This window comes from Opisthorchis viverrini (genome assembly GCF_000715545.1).
Source record: "Opisthorchis viverrini unplaced genomic scaffold opera_v5_56, whole genome shotgun sequence".
Lineage (NCBI taxonomy): Eukaryota > Metazoa > Platyhelminthes > Trematoda > Opisthorchiida > Opisthorchiidae > Opisthorchis > Opisthorchis viverrini.
In genome coordinates, this window is record NW_008751713.1 from 294,920 (window position 1) to 300,918 (window position 5,999).

The window sequence follows — 5,999 nt, forward strand, 5'->3', positions numbered from 1 at the left end:
AGCCGCATAACCTTTGTTTTGTCGATGGTTGTTGCTCTGTGTAAGCATCCTTCAAGTTTCCCATCTTTAATGTTATATCACCTTGGTTACTCGAGTACCATGGAATACAGAGGACGTCTTTGGTAGAGGAATTCGACTGGTGATAGTGATTTCGCTCTGTGGTATGACGATTCCACACTAATCCATATATATTACTCGAATGGCTCAACTATAACAGGTCTACCAAACATTCCTGCTTCCGCGTTAAAACTGGCACAGGTCTGATGATGCGTAAAAAAGCGCCTTTTTGGAGCAGAGCGAGTCAGAAAATGAGGGTGTGTAGAGAAACTGAGAATAGAAAGATTTGTCACGGTAATAATTTATTGTCCAACTTTCTTGCTGCAGTAACTATGTCATCGTGGGAATTTGGCTATGTCACTGCACATTCGGCTTTATGAGACAGATGAATTCACATTGCATCCAAACTGACATCCGACCACACATTGTATCCAAACTGACACCGCCCACACAGTTTTTTTATGATAATACAAACATATAGCGTTAGCTTTTCGTGGCAAGTCAGTGAGGAGCATTGGTGGGTAGTTGGCCCAAATAGTTGAATTGTTATTTGCCTTCACCACGTAGCTCACCCACGTCACCAAACAATAGATGAAACCTCCTTGACAGAAATCAAATACGATGGCTCTCTTAGAACAGAAGAATTCGTTGAAGGCTGCAGTAGACATTATCTTTTTTGGAGAGCTACTAGCCACTATCGTGGTGCCGACTGAACAAGAATGTCATAGCTTGTTCGTCGGCACAAAACGAAAATCCTGTCTTGCAAAGCCTTTAGCAGCTCTCGGTCAAAATATCGAAAACGCCATAAGTTGTGGTGGACAAATTCGTCGTTTGTTTCGTTTGATCGGTTTTCTTGGTTAGAGGGCCTTGCCCCGTAAAATACCACTGTGAATTAGCTGTTCCACAGAAGGTTCATAGATGACGTTAGCAGTCTAATCCAGGCCAACAACCAACAGTCTTTTGCGAACATATTCCGCTCATAAGAATGACTGGTAGCAAACATTGAAAGACTAATAGGTGGCTCGAACAATATGATATTTCTGTAGCGATCAAGGGAGAGAAACATCTATTCTAAGAAATGACGCTGTACTACGCTGAAAACGGAGTTCACTTCGGCCTTTATTGTCGGAATTGAACTCTAATATAGCGGCCAGAAGTAGAAGAAAACAGAGTTAACTTTCAGTGAGGTAATTTTTTGCCAGCCCACTTTTGTATGGCTGGCCGAAGAAATTGATTTCTTCCCCTATTGCTCTGCCTGAGTTTATGTGAGCCTTCGATATTTTCAGTGAATCCAATAAAAAAATAACCTATTAACCTTAGAGCTGATTTTTCTCTGTTTTAGGACTAAATTATACCAAGATTTCACTGTATAAATGGGGGAAAGTGAGTGGCTGGCTAAGTATTTTACAACCTGTCATTCCGTAGCCTGAACTTGGGTATAGAAATATCGAGCCTAAAAGCCGTTGAAAGCGTCTAATTCGTGTTTTCGAACCGATACGATTATGTAATCCGTCTGTTTCATAATCGTTTTATGTTTTCCAGATTTCGTTTGTGGAAGAAAATTGAGTGTAAATTTACTTTCATGGATATGCATCCTTGAACTAACGCAAGAGGCCATTTTGAACAGCCAATAGAATTATTCCCGGAATGCGGACTTCATGAAGTCTCAATCACAATGAAACTGGCTTCTTGATACAGGTTGCTGAATAGCTACAACATGGTTGTGTTGTGCAAAGTTCAGAATTTCTTCCTGAACTGTTTCAGAGGCGTTTGCAAACACCGAATAACTGTATATGCTTTTCCCACTTCAGAATATTTACAGGCCATCATGAAAAATCCTTAAACACACTAATCCGAATTCTAGTCATCTACCACTGGCAAATTAATTGCTAACTCAAATGCATGATGAACTTGCCAGCATCAATGGAGTTCTTCCCGGTCAGAGGCAAATCACTATTCTTTCGCCTAATGCACAGCACACAGGATGTTTTGAGATTCCGTTGAGATGATGTTCAAGAAAAGTGCTGTCTGTTATAGGTATTGTGAAACACGGGCTGCAAAACCTACAAATGGTCTATTTCCGTTTTCAACGTGCTGGAGGCTTATCCGGTAGGCATAGTTTCCGGAAAACCAATCCCTAAATTGAGCAATCATTTTAGAGACAGTTTAATTTTGGGCTCATAGGCACAATCAAATTTTTGGGACAAGATAGTGCGCGATAATGCATAGAAATGACTTTGAAATTAATCGCACTTGTCCACCTTCGTCAATCAGTCTGATAAACCCCCCACAATGCAATCGAATGTTGGAGCTGAGTTAACTAGGTGTGAACGCATGAAAAACTCAAAAGAGAAGTTTGCTTGGCAATTTCCCACTGAAGACTATCTGTCTCTGTTCTGCTGTGTTGGCTGGAGTCCTAAAGTTACACGACGTTTTAGGCATTTACGTGGCAGCCAATGAAGTCACCGAGGGATCTCATGGGCCAGAGAGAAGACAGCTTTCGAAGTGTGAAAATTTTGTCCATGGTCAAGAGGCACCCTTCAATGTCATTCGTAATGTTTGCACGAAAAAAACCACGTCTAGTAGTACAAATATATTTCAGAGGAACACAGTGACAATAATTCAAAAAGGGTAGTGTCGTTTGAGACTCATTGCTTGTGTCACATTTTCTCCATAGTGATCCCTAAACTCCTCCCTGGGAGTCTGGATATCTACTTTCATTCTGTCAGTGGTATGTCGCCTTCCAAAGTCTGTGGTTTGCAACGGAGAACTACATATGGTGCGAAAACATCCAGTTTTTATCGACTGATCAGGTTGGATCTTAACGGCGTTGAGTTCTACCGTCTTTGACGTTTTTACCGTTGAGTTCTACCGTCTTTGACGTTTTTACCGACGGCACAACGTACCATTAGTAGCTTCAGAGTAGCAAGGCGATGCTGACAAGGAAAAAAAGCAGATTGTGGGCCTTGTTTCGGTCACATGTCACAAGGGAGGTGGTTTTAGTACCGGAATTTGTAACATCACATAGGGTTCACTCAAAAGAAGCAAATTTTGACAGTACAACTGAATCCAGAATAGATTTCTGCTTCCAAAGCACCTAAAATTTTATAACTATTTGCGAGTAGCGGGTTTAGTAGATTCAAACAAAAAGCTAGGTAGGGGTAATTCGAAAAATATTATGGATGGGTCGAAACTCATCACCTTCCGAGCCGCAAATCAGTTTACAACGGGATCAGCATAGTTGTTCAGCGCACGATACCTTCAACACTTTCTACTAATTTCGCACCCACTTAGAAGCCTTGGATACCACAATTATGATTTCTGTCCATCCGCATCTCATCGAACCTACAAAATGCACCGTATTTAAGTCTGTCCGTTTACAATGGCATCGGCGCTAGCAACCACACACGTTAAACATGCGTCCACAGCATGACCGACTTCTGGTCATTATCCGGGACGACTTGATGTTACAACACAGCGGTTGTCAACGCAACACTGCGTGAGTTGATGGCACAGTGCATAAGGCAGATACAACGTCACTAAGATCATTAAAGGAAGTCGAAAGTAACCGCCAAAAGAGCAAACTTAGGGGGTTAGATAAATGAGACATTCAGCACGATTTTGGCCCTGTCCGACCCTAGGCTAACCTGGGTTGGGCAGCGATATCTTCCAAGGCTATGCGGACTGGTTTAGGATCCAACAATCTAATAAACCTTATTTTGGGAGATTAGATTATTTCGTTGTTTCACCCGGCTTTGGATCTTTACAACCTGGTCTGTACATGGGGCATTCTTCGATGGGACAAGAAATGAACGTTGAGTCATTTCAGAATGCTTTCTTTTGAAGGTCACTCAAAATCGGGATAGAAATTTAGCATAAGCTTATAAGCTACTGCCAAAAGGTGGAAGCTCGCAGACTGTATGAAACCTTCATCGTGATTTGGGTTTGAAAACCCTGTGGGACGAATCGTTTGGATATACATCCGGTAATCTTGTCCTTCTAAATGCCAAATATGGAGTTTATCTATCGACGCACAATGATTCAACCCTGAATATCGAAGCGGGAAATCAAATGCCAATACCACTTCACCCAGAATGGATGAGAAACTCTTTTTGATCAGTGTGGACAAGCTTCACGGTTAAATTTTCTAAGATCTGCCCCTAACTTGGAGTTTCTACCTGATCTAGTGCGCTCCGTTTCATTCGGTCAGGAGGTCTATTGAATATACGGTACGCACCCGATCATGGTTCAGTCCAATAAAGTCTTCAAAAATGTAAGACTAACCAATAATCCTCCTTAAGTGCAGGTTGATTATAACCCTGATCAGTCACATTTGGCAGGGTGTTGACAGTACAGATCCAGTGGAAGATGGGGAGATGAGTGCTGATGTTCATTCCCAGCAAGAGTGTAACGGCTGTACGGTGTTTTAGCGCAGCCTGACTTCACTTGCAGGAGGGAATTTCAGCTGAGTATCTGACAAGACTGTTGTTGATATCATGAGGGAATCAACACTGTCTAAGTAACCGGAGGATTATCGGTAGTGAAATCCAAGAGATGTGCACGCCCATAAGGGTCTTCAAAATGAGCCCGTAAGACCATATTCTCGGAACAGATGTTTCCTTTTCTGGTCTCTCATCGGTGGTTCCAAGAGGGTACGGTCTAACCGTATCATTCTGGTGCTTAAAGTTTACTTGCAATCCACATTCTGGGGTTATGGCGCTGTAGACAGTTGGGTCGGTCGATTACCCTCACGTCTGGTTGTTTTGACCATCAGTTGACCTCACCTAGTCTAGACGGCAGATTACTCAACATACGTTGTGCGCACGAAATCCGGTGGGGCTAACAATACATGAGCATGAGCACCTGAACTGAATCGTCACAAGACTTACAACCGATTCCCTGTTTTGATGAAACGCCTGAAACTTCTAAAAACGAGAATTTAGCTGATAGTTGGTTAGGATTCACGTTACTACCGAATAGTTTGCAAATAAGAGTACAAACTCTTCACATACACGTACGTGTTTAGAAAAGAAAAATAAACTGGTAGAAAATTGAGATATGCACCCACCTGATGTGCCGCAAGATGGACCGAATCAGTGGTAAACCGTCGAAGGGCTTCTAACAAACTTATAAGCAGTGTTGCATCAATAAATTACTGTTTGTCTGCCGCAGCCCCATAGGATACTGGAAGCAGATAGACAAACAGACATAAATATACATACATACATACATACATACATACAAACATACATACATACATACATACATACAAACATACATACATACATACATACATACAAACATACATACATACATACATACATACAAACATACATACATACATACATACATACAAACATACATACATACATACATACATACAAACATACATACATACATACATACATACAAACATACATACATACATACATACATACAAACATACATACATACATACATACATACAAACATACATACATATAGAGTAGACAAGCAGGCAGGTGGATGGACAGACAGACAGTCATACAGCCAGGCAGATTGATAAACGGACAGATGGATCGATCAATTGATAGATAGATAGATAGATAGATAGATAAACATCAAAAAAATAGACTGGGGCAAGGTTACTCATTTCGGCTATCAGAGCAAGCTGGGGTCTTTGCTCTGTAGTCTTAACTAACACTCCATCCAAGACTCCATATCAGACTTAGTTACCTGTACCTTTCGCTGAGCTGGCCTGACATATTTAGCCGCGTACGAGAGGTCAGCGGAGCTGAAAGCCACATTGTGGATAAGCTGAACTAAAAACAATTAATATGACATGATGAGCACCCCACAGAAAGACTTGAAACGATGTGTTATTCGTGTGAAAAGTGACGACCAATAGCAAAGGCGTAGCGCCAAAGGGAAACAAAGGAAAAAAAACGGAAAGCTCACGGTCT